Here is a 22,641-nt window from a genome sequence, read left to right as displayed (position 1 = left end):
CACTTTGCCCACACACTTCTTAATCCTGTTTGTTTCTTTTTCTGCCTTTTTCTTTCAATCCACAAATTCGACACATATCACATTCATTACCTCGACACTCGACTGTCCAATTCACAACCCCGAGTTTTGGTGGCACATTCATCTTATTCTAAATCGGTTTTTGGGGGTCCCAAAATCCCCAACGTCTACCGAAACGTTACAATTTGAAACCGCGTCCGATTTCAAGTCAGTCTACGACGGGACAAGTAGGTACCTTGTTACCCTACTTCCAGGATTTTCTCTGATCCTGGTCTGTCAGGTCCCTTGTTACCCTGACGTCAGGTCCTCCGTTACCCTGACTTTAATTATGCAATTTTAACAACACAACGTCTTATTAACTATAGACAACAAAACAACTGTACCACAAGTCTCCGAAATTTCGTAGTTTCCAATGCGCAGAATTCGTGATATACTCAAACAGGCTTCCGCTCACCTTTTTTATTTCGGTGCACCGGGGAGATTTGCAGTCCAACTGAATTCCTGTCCGCTCCTCTGTCTTTTTATCTATTGTTCCTTCAGGATCACGTCGGGGTCACCATTTGAAGGAACCTGTGTTTTAAAATCCCCTAATTTCCGTGGTTCCAAGCGTGTTCTTTTTCATGAAAGAACGTCGTTCACAACAATGTATAAAAGCAACCAATTTATTCCTGACAGAGGAGTCTATACATTTTGCAGAGCTCTGGGTTCGTAACTACCCTATCCTATCCTTAGCAGATACAGTAGTAGAACAAAACTATCTGACTCTACCCCAGACTTATACAATGTTTCAAACAGGCCGGTGTGGAATCGCTGTCGTCTGATTGGTCCGTAATCTGACGTCATCGTTGTTTGGCCAAATGATGACTATCTGATCTGGGTCCAGACGTCGCCTGTCGATATCTCCTGCATACAATGTTTATAGTGGCTCCCCGCCGTTCCTTTCTTCTTTTGCCATCTGTCTCCAAATACCCCCTGATGGGGGCCACATACCCCCCGCTGGGGGCCTTCCTGCAATATACTCCTATACTCCAATACACATTCTCTTCCAAACTAGTTAGAATTACATATTAGAATATAAAGTATTAAATATTCCCTTCAAAACTCATACTTACCTGGCACGGGAGACACCATGATCAAGAAGGTGGTTCACTCAGGGTGAGTCGCAGCCATTGCACTCCGGTTGTGCTGACCCCTGTGAATTTCCCAAATGTGGGAATCTCGACTGCATAATTTCTGGTAGTGGGGGACTGCGTTCGCGATCTCCCCTGATCATTGGTTAATGAAAAAGAAGACAGTGTTTTTAATAGATATGTAGTTGTGTGGTAATTAAGCATGGTACTATGTTACCGATAGTGATGAGTGTTTGAGGATACTGAATCATTCAAAACTGTTCATCAAAAACATTCGTTCACGTTCAGTTCTTTTTCACATAGTCATTCAAGTGCTTTCTTATTCAGTTAATGATCCATCCCCGAAGCTCACATTCACCCAACACATTCACCGAAGGACTATGCGTTGTTGTTGTCATGAATTGTAAACTCGGAAAGGCGGGGAGATTATTTATTTACAAAAACAAAAAGGCTAAATTATGACCTGCCTATCACTCTCTCAGAAAGCTCTCGAACACCTACTTCGGTTGCGACTCGTTAACTTGCGTGCATCGAGCTCAGCTCGCGACCATCCTTCCGCGTCCCCTGACATCCAGCTCGGCTCTCGCCACCCGGCGTGACTTTTCTGCATCCACCGTGGTGGACAGCATCGCTGACACCAGCACCTGTGCTTCCTGTTTACCCACCTTAATGTTATTGTTATCTAATCAGTGTAAAGCGTCTTTGAGTGTCTTGAAAAGCGCAATAGGTTTAATCTGTTATTATTATTGTTATTATTATTATTATTGAAAAAAAAGCTAAACAATGGGAACGTCAACCTCCCCAATATGGCCACGAAGTAGGCATGTTGGTTAGCCGGGCTGTTACAGCGAGCTTGCGTGTCTCGTCTTCATAATTATCATATTAGCATTAGCATATTACTCCAATTCTAAAGTCTTTACACTGGCTCCCAGTCGGCTGTAGAATAGATTTTAAAGTTCTGTTACTGGTCTATAAATCATTAAATGGCTTAGGTCCTGCATACATGAATTAAATGAGTCTTTGAAGACTCCTTGAAGTCTCGGCACCCTTTGCACAATGGTCATTGCATTATATTAGTCATTCTAAGTGCTAGAGGACTCTGCATTTTTGTACAATTGTAAAAAAATAAAATAAATAAATAAATAAAAATAAAAAATTTACCAGCATTACCAGATAACTATTAACTCTTTATTGCTCAGTGACTGTTTTTCTTAATGTCTTTATGTCTCAAAAGTATTCTCTGTCAATTGACTGTCTGTTGTCATACTAGAGCGGCTCCAATTACTGGAGACAAATTTCCTTCCTTCCTTTTTTGGACATACTTGGCAAATAAAGATGATTCTGATTCTGATTTCCATTACGTAACCACTGTGCGTTTGTGTGCGATCGAATGTCTCACGTCCAAACCCAATTTTGGGTCACGGAACTAGAGTTTTGTATTAAAATAAAATTTTCCCTTTGCTGGTCTGCACTGGTGTAGCTCAGTGGTTACTTCCTCTAGAAATAATTCCACTGCAGAATTCATCTATTCTCAATCCCTTCCAAGGGATCAACCCATGGGTGCTGTCCAGTGCTTTTAAAAAAATATATATCTAGATCGACGCCTATGATTTTCTTTGTGATGGTGAATTTGATAATATAAACGATTTTGTTATAGCCGTTGTCATTTTAGAGAAGTAAGCCGACATTTAAAGCAAAGGAAATTTATTTATCTAGCACATTTCATACACAAGGCAACTCAATGTGCTTTTCATGAGTAAAAGCATTTAAAAACAAAGAAAAACAGCTCATAAACATTTAAAACAAAGAGAAAAAAATTAAAGTACCATTAAAACAGCTTACAGTGCAAGAAATATTTAAAAGTGGAAATGCTCTAAAAGGCATGGGGAAAAAAGAAGAGTTTAAGAGTGGACTTAAAAACATGCACACTTGGGGCTGACTTCACTTCTGTTGGCAACTTATTCCATTTGTGTGCAGCCTAATAGCTAAATTCTGCTTCACCATGTTTACTTTGGACTCTGTGCTCCATTATTTGACCTGAGTCTGGAGATCTCAGAGCCCAACTGGTTTTATATCCGATTAGCATTTCTTTTGTGTATTCAGGACTTCAACCATTTAGTAATTTATAGACCAGTAACAGAACTTTAAAATCTATTTTAAAGCTGAGTGGGTGCCAGTGTAAAGACTTTAGAATTGGAGTAATATGCTCTGACCTCTTTGTTCTGGTCAGAACCCGAGCTGCAGCTGTTTAATTCACTGTTTCATCAGGAACGTGGCATCCTCTAGTGTTACTTGTTTGGTCAAGAGGAGAACAGTTTTTCCGGTGTGCTGTGCTGCGTTGCAGATGCATGTGCACTCGCCAGGAGCGACACTGAAATACAATATATTTCCTAATTTAAAAAAGAAAATGTAACTCAGCTCAGCGGTTACTTCCTCAAGAAGTAATTCGACTGCAGACTTCGGCTCTTCTCAATTCCTTCTTCGGGATCCAACAACTGGCCCCGTCCAGTGCATTTAAACCAACTATTTTCACCCCCGTCCAATGCGTATTTGTTTGGATTTGCTCGTTCATGACGTACAACTAAAGTTATGTTTCAATCTTTCGGTAGTCTTCTTGCGCTGGTCTAGCTCAGTGGTGACTTCCTCAAGAAACAATTCTCTCACAGAATTCGCCTCTTCTCCATCCCTTACTCGGGATCGAACCACAGGGTGCCGTCTAGTGTTTTCCTTCTCTTTGCTTTATATTCCCAAACTGACAGTTCCTCGTCAATTGAAACCTAATTTTATAAGTCACACCATCTTCGTACTATGACATGATTCTTTAAACCTTGGAATCAGAGTAATGTAGCTATAAAAAGATCTTTTCTCTGAGTGTGCAATACTCAAGGGCAGTTCGGTGGTTACTTCGGCTGAATTAAGTAATAATGGCTGATTATAGTTAAGTACTTCACAAGTGGTTGGTTTTGCATTCATTCTGTCGTTTTTTGGATTAATTCTTGGGCAGGGCATGCTTACTGTTTTGGGGTATACGTTGAAATGTTGAATGGAAAATATTCAAGGATTTTGACGTTTCTGGTATGTTTTTATTCAATTATTAAGGCTAACAACATGAGGAACAGCAACATTGTTGAACTAAATTAGTGGGAGGGGCGTAATTCGCCTCCTCTGCGACGATGGCGCTAGAGTCCTACTGTCAGTTCCCAAAGCAGGAAACTGGAAGTATTGGAGCGAGGCAGAGCCATTGATTTCAAAATGAGTGTTCATTTCAAAATGTTGAGCAAACAGCTATTCAGCTCGTGGCCACAACATTATACCAACAACCGATTTTTATTCCAAATTACTCATTATTTTCTTCGGTCTTAATACACGGCAAAAGGATATGCGTTAATGTCCGCATTCTATTGGAACGACGTGGACCACGTGACCAAGGAACACGAGCATCTGACAACATTCTTTCAATATAAACGTTGAAAAACGACACAGTTGACATTAATTTCATAATTGTTGTTTGGCGTGTCCATATGTGACTCATCTGTGATTATCATGTTGATATGTGCCACTATAACTTTGGCTTGTAGGCTGGAGAATGAGGTCGTCTTTTCTGGCATTATGCTGGCATCGCTTCTCGGCCTTTTGGCTAAGATCAAGTGTAGTATCGGTTCTTATCAGTTTAATATCTGATACGTCCCCTATTTGGGGACCATATATTAAATAGATTTTTGGAACTGGGAGATGGAATAGGGGCTTGCTCTGTCCACTCCACGCATCGACTTGGTATTGCAGTACCTCCAGGAACGGTGCACCCCACAAGATTGTCCAAATAATCATAAACTCAGCCGAACACACCAATCAATCAGATGATATGAAATGTGTCACGTTCCCACAATGCAGTGCGTTAAAACAGTTGACAATCTTGATAAAGAACGGCAACACAGAGCATCTATACACGTTTACATTGTCTTTTTGCGTGACAGGATGAGAATATTGGAGTATGTCAAATGTAGGTGGATTTTTTTAATTCGTGTTAAAAAAAAAAGTCCAGTTGTTTGAATTTAAGACCGTCTGTTAAAATGGCAATGACACTAATGACATAGTCCGCTTCGCTGTGACCAAAGCAGTTCACTCTTGTTTCTTTTCAGATCGTATAAATCTTTCGCCTTTTACTAAAGATTTCTGTGGGGAGGAATAAAAAGAGTCTATCTCAATTTTTTGATGCTCTGTGAAAGTGGAGCTTTCTCATGTTGTGAAAAGTTAACTTTGTCTGAATAGATCAACCTGTTTCACTCATGATTTTGTATTAAAAACATTCATCTGATAACTGTAAAGTGTCTGAGTGGTTTCGGAAGCGCTGTGTAAGCTTCTTAAACAACTCAAGAAATCATGAGTTATTTGGAATAAAAGTCGGTTGCTGTTATATAATGATGTGGCCACAAGCTGAATAGCTGTTTGCTCAACATTTTGACGAAAAAACATCAATGACTCTGCCTCGCTCAACAACTTCCTGTTTCTTTCTTTGCTAACTGACAGTCGGACTCTTGCGCCATCGTCGCAGAGGTGGTGAATTCCACCCCTTCCACTAATTTGGTAACACAACGTTCAAATTTGTCATGTGATAAGTGTTAATAATCGATTAAAGACATGCCAGAAACGTCAAAAGACATGAATATTTGCCATTAAACATTTCAACTTATATCCAAAAACAGTAAGCATGCTCTGCCCAAGAATTAATGCAAAAAACGACAGAGTGAAAGCAAAACCAACCACTCGTGAAATATTTAACTATTTTCAACCATTATTACTGAAAACATACAAAAAAAGAAAAACATACATATTTGTAAACAAATGTAGTTCGGTTATAATACTTAAGTATAATAATCTTAAGGAAATGTATGGTCACGAGTCGGCCCCCTGTTTCACAATTAGCTTTACCTGTTGATGTGAAGTGAAATCATATCCAATTTAGCGTCCTTAAAATCTTCTGACTAGTCACTCGGAGGTTGACAATTTACAGGAGTCTGTCTTCCGTATTAAAATTTTCTTTCAGTCATTGATGGCGAAAATGCAATTTTATCATCTAATTTGTTAAGCGAACCTAACTTGACCACTCGTTTTCCAAAGTGATGTTCAGGTCACCTGGGACATCTCAGTGTTCTTATGTCAGGGCTAAATGAGTGTAAACGACTTCCTTATTAAATTATTATTTTTTAAAAATATTTTTTGTGAGTCTTCATTGTTAATTCATTCATATTAAAATGTGCAAGTGCACATAATGTCAAAGAGAGAGCACTGAAGACATTCAGAAAAAAATAGTTACAAATAGTGAGGAAATTAAGCAAAGAAAAAGAAGAATCACCTTTATTGTCATGAACATGCACAAAATTTGTTCTCTGCATTTTACCCATCACAGTGAACACACAAACTTGTTAGTGGAACACACTGGAGCAGGGGGGCAGCTGAAACGCCCGGGGAGCAGTTTGGGGTATCACTGTCTTGCTCAAGGACACCACAGCCGTGATTCCGGGGGATGTTGGCGGATGCTCTGTGAACCACCTTCTTGATCATGGTGTCTCCCCTGCCAGGTAAGTATGAGTTAGACTCGGCGCGAGCACGTAAGTCATTCACGCGCACGCTATGTCAAGCGACGGTGTCGTCATGAGCATGTGAACAACCATACACATAAGGGGCAAGCCGGAACATACACTAGATGAAACACCACTGTGTGCTAATACATGAAGAAATATGCTTCTTATTTGAGAATGTTAGTTTAAATTGAGACAGTAAATGGATACCCATAATGAACAGCGGCATCGAGACACAATAAAATAACTTGAAAGTGGGGTCATTCACACCCAGAAACATATAAACCACCCATTCGGGGTACAGCCTGAACTGGTTGCCAGCCAATCGCAGGGCACAATCAAACAAACAACCATTCGCACTCACATTCACACTACCGTGCTGCCATGATTTAACTCATTAAAGAAAATCGAAAAAAATTAAACATAATTAGAGGACTTGAAGAAAATAATGCATTCGTCTCGTCGAATGTCACACACTGATAACACTTTCGGGTTTGATGTGCGTCTCAAAACGCTACTGCCACCTACTGTGACCTATTGTGCATGACAACCTTGGCTAATACTCAAGCAGGCGAGTGGTCTTAACAGTGGTTGTCAACTGTCACCCGCATGTTCCTAATGTTGTAAAGCCGGCAGCCGTGAACCAATGGTTAAGATCATCGGCTGCCACCGTGGGGGAGCTAGGTTCCAAAGCCCGACTGGACCATCCGCCAACATACCCCGGTCTCACGGCTGTGGTGTCCTTGAGCAAGACACTGCTACCCCGAAATGCTCCCCGGGCGCTTCAGCTGCCCCCTCCTCTAGTGTGTTCCACTAACATGTGTATGTGTTCACTGTGATGGGCTAAATGCAGAGAACACATTTTGTGCGCATGCATGCATGTTCATGACAATAAAAGATGAAATTGAGACAGGAAAAGGTTACATAATGCACAGCGGCATCGAGAGACGATCAAATAAGTTGAAAGTGAGGTCATTCACACCCAGAAACAAATAAACCACCCATTTGGGTTTAAGAGAGACCAATGATTTGACTCATTCAAGAAAATCGAATATAAACATAATTGGAAGTAGTGCTTGACGAAATAACGCATTCGTCTCATCCATCCATCCATTTTCTGAGCCGCTTCTCCTCACTAGGGTTGCGGGCGTGCTGGAGCCTATTCCAGCTAACATCGGGCAGGAGGCGGGGTACACCCTGAACCGGTTGCCAGCCAATCGCAGGGACAGACAAACAAACAACCATTCACACTCATATTCACACCTACGGGCAATTTAGAGTCGTCAATTAACCGAGCATGCATGTTTTTGGGATGTGGGAGGGAACCGCAGTGCCCGGAGAAAACCCACACAGGCACGGGGAGACCATGCAAACTCCACACAGGCGGGGCCGGGGATTGAACCCCAGTCCTCAGAACTGTGAGGCAGATGCTCTAACCCGTCGTCCACCGTGCTGCCGACACAGATACAATTGGATGTTTTTTTTTACGCAGGTGAAGAAAAGCCTTCTCCAGTGGTTCTCAACTGCTGTCACCCGCATGTTCCTAATGTTGCAAAGTCGCGACCTACTTGTACATGTACAGTATATTATATTTGTAAATGCCCTTTCAGATTAGTTTGCTGGACCGCCAAAGTCATATTGCCTGCCAAGACGTCCACCAGCCAGATTGGGCTGCTCTGTATTTGTTTACCGAGAGAACAAGGAAGCAACATTTCTTGTCACTTTTCAACGATGCTCCATGTGGGAACTTAATACGCCTGCGTACTGTACCGAAAATCTGAATAACAATGCACGTAAGTTTTTGATAGTTGTCTGCGACCCATTGAATCCCGAGAGCGACCAACCCCCGAAATGAGATTCATTGGTTTTACACTACATTCTGCACACTTCATGTCATATGATTGTTGGGTGTGCACGGTTAAGCGTTTCATTACTTTGACCAAGTTGTGGGGGTGCACCGTTCCTGGAGGTACTGCAATACCAGGTCGATGCGTGGAGTGGACGGAGCAAGCCCCTATTCCATCTCCCAGTTCCAAAAATCAATTTAATATATGGTCCCCAGATAGGGGACGTATCAGATATTAAACTGATAAGAACAGATCACTTTCTTTTCCCTTTTGAGCAATTTTATTGTTACTGCCAACAGAATATTACATCAGCTCTTTAAGTAGGGAGCACAGTTTTATCTTTCACAATAATTAAACATTGAAATGAGGGCAAAATAAATTACAGAAGCCATAGAAAAGTTGTTGAAAATTCTACACTGTAATAATTATCCATCCATCCATTTTCTGAGCCGCTTCTCCTCACTAGGGTCGTGGGCGTGCTGGAGCCGATTCCAGCTAACATCGGGCAGGAGGCGGGGTACACCCTGAACTGGTTGCCAGCCAATCGCAGGGCAATTTGTAACTGATTTCTGAATAATTGGTAAAGTCTTCAGTGCTCTCTGACATTATGTCCACTTGCACATTTTAATATGAATTCATTAACAATGAATAATCACAAAAAAATACATATTTTTAGCATTTTATAATGAAGTCATTGTCCAATAGCAACACTTATTTAGCCTTTACGTAAGAACGCTGAGATCTCCCAGGTGACTTGAGCATCAATTTGGAATACGGGCGGTCAAGTTAGGTAAATTGAACAAATTAGATGACAAAATTCATCAACAACTGAAACAAAATGTGAATACAGACTCCTCTAAGTTGTCAATCTCCTTCGAGTGACCAGTCATAAGATTTTAAGGTAGCAAAATTGGATATGTCACTTCATATCAATAGGTCAAGCTAATTGCGAAACACGTGGCCTACTCGTGAGCATACATTTCCTTAAGACTATTATACTATACTACATACTATATATGACAACCAAACTAAATATGTTTATGAATATGGATTTTCTTTTTCTGTTGTTGTGTGTTGTCAAATAATAATGGCTGATTATAGTTAAGTACTTCACAAGTGGTTGGTTTTGCGTTCACTCTGTCGTTTTTTGGATTAATTCTTGGGCAGGGCATGCTTACTGTTTTGGGGTATACGTTGAAATGTTTAATGGAAAATATTCAAGGATTTTGACATTTCTGGCATGTTTTTATTCGATTATTAAGGCTGACAACATGAGGAACAGCAACATTGTTTAACTAAATTAGTGGGAGGGGTGTAATTCGCCTCCTCTGCGACGATGGCGCTAGAGTCCTACTGTCAGTTCCCAAAGCAGGAAACTGGAAGTATTGGAGCGAGGCAGAGCCATTGATTTCAAAATGTGTGTTCATTTCAAAATGTTGAGCAAACAGCTATTCAGCTCGTGGCCACAACATTATACCAACAACCGATTTTTATTCCAAATAACTCATTATTTTCTTCGGTCTTAATACACGGCTAAAGGATATGCGTTAATGTCCCCATTCTATTGGAACGACGTGGACCACGTGACCAAGGAACACGAGCATCTGACAACATTCTTTCAATATAAACGTTGAAAAACGACACAGTTGACATTCGTTTCATAATTGTTGTTTGGCGTGTCCATATGTGACTCATCTGTGATTATCATGTCGATATGTGCCACTATAACTTTGGCTTGTAGGCTGGAGAATGAGGTTGTCTTTTCTGGCATTATGCTGGCATCGCTTCTCGGCCTTTTGGCTAAGATCAAGTGTAGTATCTGTTCTTATCAGTTTAATATCTGATACGTCCCCTATTCGGGGACCATATATTAAATTGATTTTTGGAACTGGGAGATGGATTATGGGCTTGCTCCAGTCCACTCCACGCATTGACCTGGTATCGCAGTACCTCCAGGAACGGTGCACTCCCACAAGATTGTCCAAATAATCATAAACTCAGCCGAACACACCAATCAATCAGAGGATATGAAATGTGTCACATTCCCACAATGCAGTGCGTTAAAACAGTTGACAATCTTGATAAAGAACGGCAACACAGAGCATCTATACATGTTTACATTGTCTTTTTGCGTGACAGGATGAGAATATTGGAGTATGTCAAATGTAGGTGGATTTTTTTGTATCCGTGTTAAAAACAAAAGTCCAATTGTTTGAATTTAAGAACGGCTGTTAAAATGGCAATGACACTAATGACATAGTCCGCTTCGCTGTGACCAAAGCAGTTCATTCTTGTTTCTTTTCAGGTGGTATAAATCTTTCGCCTTTTTACTAAAGATTTCCGTGGAGAGGAGCAACAAGAGTCTATCTCAATTTTTTGATGCTCTGTGAAAGCGGAGCTTTCTGTTGTTGTGAAAAGTTAACTTTGTCTGAATAGATCAACCTGTTTCACTCATGATTTTGTATTAAATACATTCATCTGATTACTGTAAAGTGTCTGAGTGGTTTTGGAAGCGCTGTGTAAGCTTAATTGCAGTTGTGTTGTTATTAATTAAAAGGCTTTAATAATTGCATTAGAGGCACGGGGGAATATGGCTGTATGCATGCGTACATTTATTATGAATTTACATTTATTTTAAATATGTGTGCTTGTTTTCATGTGCTTGACTGACCCAACATGAGCCGTTAGCTTGGAGAAACGGATGCTCGTGAAAGCTGTCCCGTAAGGAAGAACGGTTACAATCACTCACGAGTACGTTCACTGCATAATATGTCGTTCCTTGCACTCGTACGAATCACTCATCGTACTCGTTCGCAATGAAATTCCACCTGAGTCACTTGTGGCGAACAGGACATTCAGTTCAGTAGTCCATCCAGCTTGCATGTGGCTAATGTTGCAAAGTCGCGACCCACTTTCATATAAATTGAAAAGAATAAATTATTTTGTTTAAAAGTAGATTTTATGCCGATCTGATCGGTGTTATCGTTATCGGCCGATAATTAGCATTTTATGCTGGCCGGCTTTCATGTCATAAGTCGCCGATCCGATCAATGACGTCATCGATCGGATCCGCATTTAACTCCGCCTCTTGGTCGCGTATGAATCCAAAAATGTGTAAATGTGTGTTGGTAAGACAATTAAATTCCTTGATACTTTGTTTCTTAACAAGCTAACAATGCACTTTTGCCCACTTTGTTGCTGTTAACTAGTTAACCAAAATCGTAACTCTCAACAGAAAAGAAAGGCCTCATAGCTCAGTGGCTAGAGCACTGGTCTAGTAAACCAGGGGTCGTAAGTTCAATTCTCACTGAGGCCTGAAGTGTCGTTTCCTAGTTGTTATCCATGACGCTAGACAAGGTAAGAAACCAGCTTCCTGAGTAGTCGAAGTTTTTAAAGGGCAATTTCAGAAACAAAAAAAGGAGACAGAGTGAAAAGGTAGTGAAATAATATAGGAAAAGAAGACAACAAAAGATGAAACACTTGCTGTTAACAAGATGAGGAAAGTAATATAGTACAATTACGCAGAATCGAGTCTTGTATCGGGCAGTTGTGCTACACCCTGCGAGGTAAGGATACAACAAGACAGGACGGGATTGGACAGGACAGGAGTGGAAGCCTGCAGGACAGGGGGTTGTGGACCCGGCTGTACAACTGAAGTGTGGGGTCTGTTAGTGTTTCAGCTAATGTACTTACACCTAATTCTTACACCTAATTTTGCAAAATGAAACTTCAAGTACTCTGAGATTTAAGTAGACAAACGGTTGGAAAGGTCTGGCATCAGCTTATTCGCAAGGGATGAAAGCGTACCTGATGATTTTTGACACACTCAAAATGACCATGCAGACAGCCACATTCCAATTGTGGATAGCATCATGAATTGCAACTGTGAAAATTGACTTCAGGCCTCAGTGAGAATGGACCTCACAAGCAATGGTTTACTCAACCAGTGCTCTAACCACTGAGCTACAAGGCTTTCTTGTGCTGGATAGACTTAGCGTATTCGTTAAGGAGCTTATTTAGCTGTCACCGTGGCATGGTTAGCACGTCTGCCTCACAGTTCTGAGGACGAGTTCAAATCTGGTCTCGCCTGTGTGAGTTTGTATGTTCTCCCCATGAGCCACGTGGTCCCGCAACGCTATCCACCATGCCGCCTTCGACACCACACACCTGCTCCAGCAACTAGAAAAATGGCCGTCACCCAGGCCGACCTCAGCGGAATCCCCAGACGTTCAAAGCGTTTTGTAGGGGGCCTACTCATTGTTTAGCATAGTAACCTCCACGGTTAACGGCATCAGCTTAAACACGGTTAAGAAACAAATTGGGCCGCTCCGAACCGAAATTCCTAACATTCGACGCAGTATGGAGAGACAAACCGCTAACCTCCAATCGTGAGGCGAGACACTCGAGGGCACTATCCTTGTCCTCAACACTACAGTGTCATCCTGAACCAAACTAGACAGCTGCTGTCGGTGATCCAAACGGATTATGCTCACACACAGATTGTTACCAAATTGATGAATGACATGCTACGTGAAATCTCTTCATCCATAGACAACTTTGCAATGGATAGAATCCCTCCATACTTGGTACCCCTGAGCTTAGTCGAAAGCATGTAACATTTGCACAACCAACATTGTCCCAGATGATCGCACTACTCGTCACTTTAAACCGCATACACTCCTTGAAGTCTCAGCGCCCTTTGCACAATGGTCATTGCACCGGACTATTGCAATATTCGTCATTCGAACTGCTCTAAGTTAATGTTTATCCTTTGTTTTAGCTTTGCCCCTGGCCCGAATTACTGGTCTCACTGCCATCCCAATAGACACACCTACACACATCGATCCACAAACGTCAGTCCTGACACCGACACCTATATATATACATACACATAGGCTGACCTTAAGTAAGAAGTTGCCATGAACAACTGTTATAGCCAAAAAGGGGAGCGGGGTGGTGGATATGCACTAATGTTGTACCTTGGTAACTGCATTGTTGTGTGTGTTCCTGCAAACTTGTGCCATCGTCCAACGAGACGTCGCCAAGATCCCCCATCGAGCCGGATCAAGCCGACGAAGGGGGGATATGTAGCAGACACGCCATTAAAAGATGACACCCAGCACCCCAGTCTCGGGCTACCGCCGCTCTCCCCGCCGAGGTAGACAACCACGGAGTGCCGAGATTCAACTTCGCACACAGACGCTAAGTGAATTACAAGCCAGGAATATCAAAATGAGACAAACAACTGGTTTTGAACGCCGACGCTAAGTGAATTACCACCACCAGGAGCATCAAAGTGGAGATAAAAGACACCTGGTTTGGCACCAGAATGCTAAATTAATTAACTTCGCGGGTTCACTAACCACTGTCTTCACTGGGATCTAATATTTTAAGAACTTTACATGTGTAAGCGGGTCAATCTGTGTGTTTAATGAAGTTTATATAGAATTACACAAAATCTGTAACTGCCTGACAAGAAAATGCCTCCCAATCCAGTGTAAACTGTGTGTCTAGAGCTCGGTGCTCCTCCTCTGTAATTTCTTCTTCTGTGGTCCATCCATCCATCCATCCATTTTCTACCGCTTATCCGAGGTCGGGTCACAGGGGCAGTAGCTTTAGCAGGGATGCCCAGACTTCCCTCTCCCCAGCCACTTCATCCAGCTCTTCCGGGGGGATCCCGAGGCATTCCCAGGCTAGCTGAAGGACGTAGTCTCTCCAGCGTGTCCTGGGTCGTCCCCGGGGTCTCCTCCCAGTGGGACGTGCCCTGAACACCTCACCGGGGAGGCGTCTGGGAGGCATCCGAATCAGATGCCCCAGCCACCTCATCTGGCTCCTCTCGATGTGAAGGAGCAGCGGCTCGACTCTGAGATCCTCCAGGATGACAGAGCTTCTCACCCTATCTCTAAGGGAGAGCCCGGACACCCTGCGGAGGAAACTCATTTCGGCCGCTTGTATCCGGGATCTTGTTCTTTCGATCACGACCCACAGCTCGTGACCATAGGTGAGAGTAGGAACGTAGATCGACCGGTAAATCGAGAGCTTCGCCTTTCGGCTTAGCTCCTTTTTACCACAACGGATAGATACAAAGTCCGCATCACTGCAGACGCTGCACTGATCCGCCTGTCAATCTCCCGTTCCATTCTTCCCTCACTCGTGAACAAGACCCCAAGATACTTGAACTCCTCCACTTGGGGCAGGATCTCAACCCCGACCTGGAGAGGGCACGCCACCCTTTTCCGACTGAGGACCATGGTCACAGATTTGGAGGTGCTGATTCTCATCCCAGCCGCTTCACACTCGGCTGCGAACTGCTCCAGTGAGAGTTGGAGGTCACGGCTTGATGAAGCCAACAGAACCTCATCATCTGCAAAAAGCAGAGATGCAATACTGAGGCCACCAAACCGGATCCCCTCTACGCCTCGGCTGCGCCTAGAAATTCTGTCCATAAAAGTTATGAACAGAATCGGTGACAAAGGGCAACCTTGGCGGAGTCCAACCCTCACCGGAAACGAGTCCGACTTACTGCCGGATATGCGGACCAAACTCTGACTCCGGTCGTACAGGGACCGAACAGCCCATATCAGGGGGTTCGGTACCCCATACTCCCGAAGCACCCCCCACAGGATCCCCCGAGTGACACGGTCAAATGCCTTCTCCAAGTCCACAAAACACATGTAGATTGGTTGGGCGAACTCCCATGCACCCTCGAGGACCCTGCCAAGGGTGTAGAGCTGGTCCACTGTTCCACAGCCAGGATGAAAACCACACTGCTCCTCCTGAATCTGAGATTCAACTTCCCGACGGACCCTCCTCTCCAGCAGTTGTCTAAATAGACCTTACCAGGGAGGCTGATAGTGTGATCCCCCTGTCGTTGGAACACACCCTCCGGTCCCCCTTCTTAAAAAGGGGGACCACCACCCCAGTCTGCCAATCTAGAGGCACTGTCCCCGATGTCCACGCGATGTTGCAGAGGTGTGTCAACCAGGACAGCCTGACAACATCCAGAGCCTTGAGGAACTCCGGGCGAATCTCATCCACCCCCGGGGCCTTGCCTTGGAGCCGTGCTTTGTCTGCCCCCTCACATAGGACCTGTTTTCCATGGGTGACCCTGCCAGGGGCATAAAGCCCCAGACAACTTAGCTCCAAGGATAATTGGGACACACAAATCCCTCCACCACGATAAGGTGACGGCTCAAGGAGGCCTTCTGTGGTCCCCACTATAACTGTTTTCTGCTGCCCCGCCTCTGCCCTTTTGTATAATCTTACTTTGGGAGAGGTGGGTGATCATATTTAATTCAGTTGGTAACCCTGAACCATCCTAATGTTGCTCTTTGTTTATTATATGCATCTTTAGTTCAATATTATTGTTATGTCTTTTCCTGTCACATAATGGGTACATGTCAGTTGCATTCAGAATAGTATTTTTAACAGTTGAAGATCGCTGGCTTGATGCTGTGACAAGCTGAACTGACTTCCGTGTTGTCGATGTCATCATATGTACAGGAAGTCCTCGATTTACGAACGAGTTCCGTTCCTACGCTGGCGACGTCACACGAATTTCCCCGTAAGTCAGATTTCACCATTAAAGTCAAAATTTACGGCGAAATACTTCTGTTACGGGTATTGTCTCACGTGATTGTGACAGCAAGCTCAGTGTGTGTGGGCGTGGGCGTCGATGTGTGAGTGAGACGGGACTGCGAAGGAGGAAGGAGTACGCGTCGATGCGAGTGTGTACAAGTGTAGTGACGGCGACCGTGGAAGAGTAGCGATTAGCGGAGGACCCGTTGACGTTGAATGTGCAGAGGAGCTAATAAAGCTATTAAAGCAGCAAATCGGTGCTTCGTGCCTTTATTGTTGCCGCCACCCAGCTCAGCTGTGCAACGAGAGAAGGGAGTTAACCCCTGCGTCTCCCGACTACGGTCAGGTGACCGTAGCAGGAAAGGTTAACACTTCGTATAAAGAAACTAAAATACATTAAAATAAAAAAATAAGATGCTGTAATTACCATTAATGCTGAGCGTGTGAAAAAAAGGAGGGCGAAAAAGGCAAAGATACTCCCGGCGCACAAACACAGACAAGCACTATGCATTCGCTAAGCAGAAACACTATGGTGCTGGGACAAAATGGCGGACGAACCACGGGCCTCGTAAAGTCGAAACGTCGAAGGTCGAGTATGTCGTAACTCAAGGACTTCCTGTACATTGTTTTGATGTTGAGGCGGCATGACTTGATGGTTGATTGTCAATTCAGAGAAAATTACAAGATTAAATTTTTTTAACATATGGGTGAATATAAACCTTTGTAATTTTGGTGGCAGTGTTGCTGTCACAAAAAGTGTTTCTTTTTGTACAGAGTTTTCTGTTCCGACAGAGGAAATGTCTTGTTTTCAATGCAATGTCTCCAAGTTCTGTGGCATGTTACTACCACCTACTGGTCACAGTGTATATTGCCACTGAATAGTCAGCATGCAGCGTCACATGATCAGTGAACAGGAAACGTGCTGCCAGGGGACAAAGGCTTGTCGGTGAAAACAAGAAAATGGACACTAAAGGACTGTAACAACTCCTAAATTTCTGGTCAGAAGGCGCACATTTTTCACTGTGTTTACTTGTGTAAAGAAGAAAAATGCTGGTTAAACTTCAGTTGGAGCGTGGCTGATTTGTACAAGAAGAAAACTTTGTTATATCCATCTTTCACCCAAAGTCAGCTGGAATGCGCGACAACTCACAGGCGGTATAGAAAATTGATATTGATCATTTAATCCAATTGGGAAAATGAAAATATTCAAATATAAGTGTTAAATATATTGTAGAAGTTACCATTTATTTGCTTAGCTTGCATTAGTATTATGGACGATTTTGATAAAGGAAGATGTCTCGCTTTCAAGAAGATGACTCAGCAGGAATCATCAGACAGAAGGACGTGGCCGGGACGTGGCAGGTGTTGGTCCCATGCTTTCACCTTGAAACCCTACCCTTAGTGTGTTGTGTCTTGTAGCTTAGTACGTTATGTCTTGTAAACTTAGAAACCTCCCTATTTTCAAATAAATGCAGGAGCCACGGGAGAGATTGTTTAGAGCGTGATGAGAGGCTGTAATCTGAACAATCTCCCATACGACCTCCTCATGAGAAAAAGAAACGAGCGTCTTCATTCTTTTGTGTCTATTTTTTATAATGTTGGGTAAGATAAATCCAACATTAAATTGGTCCTTCGAGCCGGATGTCAATACACCCTGAGGATTCCAGTTGTGGAGCCGACATCCAGTTAAGAGACCGTGGCCACGGCAATTGAGACCCTTTCCGGGGCTGGTCTTCGTTCTTCTCAACTGGGATCTGAAGGTTGACGACAATCCACAGGATTGAAGACGACTTTGGTGAGTTAAATTTCAAAAACAATTTTTTCACACACTGTAAAAGAATCATTTCAGCTGACTACTCAAATAGGGAAGGTGAGCAAAAGTCTGATAACGGAGCGGGAGCAGATGTGTAGATTCTGAAAACGCTTGCTGGTCAGTGAAGAAAAAAGACACCAACCCGTTTAGTGAGAACTCAGCAGAAAGGCACACCCACGTTGGTTACGAGATTCGATAAGTTGTTACGTAGCAACTTTGGCTACTATGGTGTTGGTTTTGTTTATGTGGTACATGGGACGTCCCACCCTAAATGATACAACCAATTTTTTAGATAGAAAATCACCTACCAACTGGACCAATATGACAAACCCAATAATAGGAAAATTTTTAATCATTAACTCTGATCAAAAGGAGTACAGCTGATCATCAGAACTGTGGGCATGGCCTCCAAACGCGGCAAACCGGTTTAATATTTTGTGCCCTCCAAAATCAAACTGCTTTAATCATAATTCCATATGCGGCTCTCACCAATGATGCTCAAGAGAATGGGCAGAATTGGGGATTTGGATTTGACTGGTATGCAACTATAGGCTTTGGATGGGAACACCTCATTGGTGAAACAGGTTATGATTGGTCCAACTGGTCACAAAAAACAGCAAAAGAACATAGAAAGAAGTTTAACATCAGTAAATGGCCCATAGTTTAATGTTGAAATACAAATCAAGTCACCCAGTGTGTTTGATGATGAGCTTGTGGGCATATTCTGGCGGAAAAGATCCCCAATTCCGAGCAGCATTGTGTTATGGGAACTGTGTTAAACCAGAAATGCCATTGAAAACTTCAAAGAAAGGTGGACAAATTTTAATGGTTAACAACATAACTACTGATGCTTGGTTCCTTGTTGTCACAGGAGTTTCAGGACAAAATAACAATTGGTTACTATTGGTGGAACAAGCAGCAAATGTAGCGAGAAAAGATTGTGTGGTTTGCATGGGTCCCAGGCCTTTGTTGCGCATAGTTCCGGCACAATTATCACAAGATTGTATTATTCCATTTATGAACGCGACTGTACCAACTGAGAGGTGTAAATCGTGGGATCCTATATATCCCGTAACAAAAGCAGATAAACACAAACCAATAATTTCTACTTTAGTAGCACCAAATAATTTCACTTGTATAAACATGATTAGTAAAGGAAAAAAAATTAGGACCACAGAACGACACACAGTGTAAAGTAACCTTAAAAGTAGGACCAAAGTTTATGCCAGTATCACGGAGCGACATCTGGTCGTGGTGCGGAGATGATAGACTGTTTGATAGATTACCTAAAGATATATCTGGATTGTGCGCTATTATCACATTGATATTGCATGTGTCAGTATACCCAATGTCTGTTCAAGATTTAATGGAAAGGGCACCAATGTTTTTGTCCAATCTAGAACATAGACAAAAAAGAGATTTATCCTGGCAGAGGCAAAATTATCCAACATAAAACATACATCGACGCCATAGATGTTCCTCGTGGGGTTCCTCATCAATACAAATTAGCTGACCAAGTTGCAGGAGGATTTGAATACTTCATATGCTGGTGGTGTACGATTAATAAAAATGTTGATGGGATAAACGATATCCACTTCAATGTACAGAGATTAGGAAATTAGACTCAGAGTGGGTTGGAAGCTGTGCATGAGCAGCTCAAGGACATTCCAAAACCGCATAGCTGTCGACATGCTCCTCACAAGAGAGGGAGGTGTTTGCGGTATGTTTGGAGAACAATGTACATACATTCCAAACAATACTGCTTCAGATGGCAGCTTGACCAGAGCCATCGATGGTCTACGGACCCTATGAAGGAACACTGGTGTGGACACCTCCTTGTGGGACAGCTGGATGGACGTTTTTGGTAAATACAAAGCCCTAATTTCACCAATATTGATATCAATTGCTGTTTTTGCAGCCATTCTGACATTGTGTGGATGTTGTTGTATCCCATGCATTCGGGCTTTAATCAGTAGATTAATCACCACAGCAATTACCCACATGGAACCGTATGGAGCAGATGTGATTACGATGTTTAAACTACAACATTCATGTATGACAAGTTTACTCTGAGTGTAAATGTATTTGTTTCATAAAAATTATTCTACAGTTAAAAAATCGAAATTAAGTGACTGTAAAATTATATGAGGATTTGTGCAAATACATGATAAACAGGAGGGAAATGTTAAATATATTGTGGAAGTTATCATTTATTTGCTTAGCTTGCATTAGTATTATGGACGATTTTGATAAAGGAAGATTTCTCACCTTCAAGAAGATGACTCAGCAGCAATCATCAGAGAGAAGGACATGGCCGGGACGTGGCAGATGTTAATCCCATGTTTTCACCTTGAAACCCTACCCTTAGTGTGTTGTGTCTTGTAGCTAAGTACGTTATGTCTTGTAAACTGAGAAACCTCCCGATTTTCAAATAAATGCAGGAGCGACAGGAGAGATTGTTAGAGCGTGTTGAGAGGCTGTAATCTGAACAATCTCCCATACGCCCTCCTCATGAGAAAAAGAAACCAGCGTCTTCATTCCTTTTTGTGTCTATTTTTTATAATGTTGGGTAAGATAAATCCAACACTCATCTACTCCAACTAATACTGCCATTCACTCGGAAGTGGTTCGGGTTCATAAACCGTGGCTTTGAGGTCCACACAATAATGTGCAATAATTACGTATCATTTAAAAATCCATACCTTCGTATCCTTAGCCTCGAGCCAATTAAAAGCACTGATGTGATAGAAATTGTGACGTATCACGTGATACTAATATATATATATATATAATATATATATATATATATATGTGTGTGTGTAGATGTTTTTAGTTTTTTACTGTCGGAAAAGGAGAAACGGGATGTTTAAAAAAAGGTACGTGAAGATTCTGTCTCCTAATAAAGAGACGGTAAGTCATAAGAGAGAGAATGACTGCATTATAATTTAGGTCAACCACCGATAAGAAAACGATTCCACGAGAATCTAAAGTGAAAAGACTTACAGCACCTGGTATTCCCAGGCGGTCACCCATCCACCCATTTAAACATCGCCTCTGAGATCGGACGAGATCGGGCGTTCTCAGGGTAGTATGGCCGTAAGCCACATGGTTACCTGAAAAGCAACATTTTATTTTTAAAAAATATCATATTTCGCTTAAAAATATCTCGAGCGGATCGCGTCATCTTTATTCTCCAATTGTTGGCTGGTCTATTTTGGATTTTTTTGTGTGGATGATGCGAACTCAGACCCCTAATGATGACGACAAACAATGGACTTCGTTTTCCCTTGCCTGGACGCGGGTCACCGGGGCCCCCCACTGGAGCCAGGCCTGGTGGTGGGGCTCGAAGGCGAGCGCCTGGTGGCCGGGCCTGCACCCATGGGGCCTGGCCGGGCACAGCCCGAAAGGGTAACGTGGGTCCCCCTTCCCATGGGCTCACCACCTGTGGGAGGAGCCATAGGGGTCGGGTGCAGTGTGAGCTGGGCGGTGGCCGAAGGTGGGGACCTTGGCGATCCGATCCCCGGCTACAGAAGCTGGCTCGAGGGACGTGGAATGTCACCTCTCTGGCAGGGAAGGAGCCCGAGCTGGTGTGTGAGGTCGAGAAGTTCCGACTAGATATATTCGGACTCGCCTCCACACACAGCTTGGGCTCTGGTACCAGTCCTCTCGAGAGGGATTGGACTCTCTTCCACTCTGGAATTGCCCACGGTGAGAGGCGCCGAGCAGGTGTGGGTATACTTATTGCCCCCCGGCTAGGCGCCTGTACGTTGGGGTTCACCCCGGTGGACGAGAGGGTAGCCTCCCTCCGTCTTCGGCTGGGGGGACGGGTCCTGTTGTTTGTGCCTATGCACCAAACAGCAGTTCAGAGTACCCACCCTTTTTGGAGTCCTTGGAGGGGGTGCTGGAGAGCGCTCCCGCTGGGGACTCCATTGTTCTGTTGGGGCACTTCAATGCTCACGTGGGCAATGACAGTGAGACCTGGAAGAGCGTGATTGAGAGGAACGGCCCCCCCGATCAGAACCCAAGCGGTGTTCTGTTATTGGACCTTCTGTGCTCGTCACGGATTGTCCATAACGAACACCATGTTCAAGCATAAGTGTGTCCACATGTGCACTTGGCACCAGGACACCCTAGGTCGCAGTTCGATGATCGACTTTGTGGTCGTGTCATCGGACTTACGGCCGCACTCGGTTGAAGAGAGGGGCGGAGCTGTCAACTGATCACCACCTGGTGGTGAGTTGGCTCCGATGGTGGGGGAAGATGCCGGTCCGAACGTGGCAGGCCCAAACGTATTGTGAGGGTCTGCTGGGAACGTCTGGCAGAATCCCCTGTCAGAAGGAGTTTCAAGTCCCACCTCCGACAGAACTTTGCTCATGTTCCGGGGGAGGCTGGGGGACATCGAGTCCTCCATTGCTGAGGCGGCCGACCGGAGCTGTGGCCGTAAGGTGGTCGGTGGCTGTCGTGGCGGCAATCCCCGAACCCGTTGGTGGACACCAACGGTGAGGGATGCCGTCAAGCTGAAGAAGGAGTCCTATTGGGCCTTTTTGGCCTGTGGGACTCCTGAGGCAGCTGATGGGTACCGGCTGGCCAAGCGGAATGCAGCTCTGGTGGTCGCTGAAGCAAAAACTCGGGTATGGGAGGAGTTCGGTGAGGCCATGGAGAAAGACTTCCGGACG

General features: G+C 43.6%; 6 non-coding genes and 1 pseudogene across 6 annotated transcripts; 6 read left to right on the top strand and 1 right to left on the bottom strand.

Annotated features, from left to right (window-relative positions):
- Positions 1 to 1,122: 1,122 nt before the first annotated feature.
- On the top strand, positions 1,123 to 1,286 carry LOC133398450 (U1 spliceosomal RNA). The gene has a single exon (XR_009767823.1). It is a non-coding gene; the product is annotated as a U1 spliceosomal RNA (small nuclear RNA).
- A 3,479-nt stretch (positions 1,287 to 4,765) lies between these two features.
- LOC133398453 (U2 spliceosomal RNA) lies at positions 4,766 to 4,956 on the top strand. The gene has a single exon (XR_009767825.1). It is a non-coding gene; the product is annotated as a U2 spliceosomal RNA (small nuclear RNA).
- Positions 4,957 to 5,267: 311 nt separating this feature from the next.
- LOC133398447 (U5 spliceosomal RNA) lies at positions 5,268 to 5,381 on the top strand. The gene has a single exon (XR_009767820.1). It is a non-coding gene; the product is annotated as a U5 spliceosomal RNA (small nuclear RNA).
- Positions 5,382 to 8,674: 3,293 nt separating this feature from the next.
- LOC133398444 (U2 spliceosomal RNA) lies at positions 8,675 to 8,853 on the bottom strand (annotated as a pseudogene).
- Positions 8,854 to 10,354: 1,501 nt separating this feature from the next.
- LOC133398452 (U2 spliceosomal RNA) lies at positions 10,355 to 10,546 on the top strand. The gene has a single exon (XR_009767824.1). It is a non-coding gene; the product is annotated as a U2 spliceosomal RNA (small nuclear RNA).
- A 315-nt stretch (positions 10,547 to 10,861) lies between these two features.
- LOC133398448 (U5 spliceosomal RNA) lies at positions 10,862 to 10,974 on the top strand. The gene has a single exon (XR_009767821.1). It is a non-coding gene; the product is annotated as a U5 spliceosomal RNA (small nuclear RNA).
- An 843-nt stretch (positions 10,975 to 11,817) lies between these two features.
- On the top strand, positions 11,818 to 11,890 carry trnat-agu (transfer RNA threonine (anticodon AGU)). The gene has a single exon. It is a non-coding gene; the product is annotated as a tRNA-Thr (tRNA).
- The last annotated feature ends 10,751 nt before the right edge of the window (positions 11,891 to 22,641 follow it).

Source organism: Phycodurus eques, unplaced genomic scaffold (assembly GCF_024500275.1).
Source record: "Phycodurus eques isolate BA_2022a unplaced genomic scaffold, UOR_Pequ_1.1 contig_179, whole genome shotgun sequence".
NCBI lineage: Eukaryota > Metazoa > Chordata > Actinopteri > Syngnathiformes > Syngnathidae > Phycodurus > Phycodurus eques.
The sequence above is the reverse complement of the archived record's forward strand: the minus strand, read 5'-3'. Positions and strand labels throughout refer to the sequence as shown.